Genomic DNA, 317 nt, shown 5'->3' with positions numbered 1-317 from the left:
GTGATCCTCCTGCCTCTGCCTCTCAAGTAGCTAGGACTACAGGTGTGCACCAACTTGCCTGGCTAATTTTTTCTGTTTTTAGTAGAGAGATTTTTTCTGTTTTTAGCCTCTTACTCAGGCTTGTCTCAAATTTCTGACTTCAAGTGATTCTCCCGCATTGGCCTCTCAGAGTGCTAGGATTGCAGGCATGAGTCACCATGCCCCCCTCTTATTATTAACAGCCTCCTCTACTGAGATAACCCTTTGGTGAACATTCACATGAGCTACAAACATTGTCCTAGACCATTAGTGCTCTTATAAGAGAAGACCACAAACTG

This window comes from Propithecus coquereli, unplaced genomic scaffold (genome assembly GCF_000956105.1).
Source record: "Propithecus coquereli isolate 6110/MARCELLA unplaced genomic scaffold, Pcoq_1.0 Scaffold1231, whole genome shotgun sequence".
NCBI lineage: Eukaryota > Metazoa > Chordata > Mammalia > Primates > Indriidae > Propithecus > Propithecus coquereli.
Note: the sequence above shows the minus strand (reverse complement) of the source record.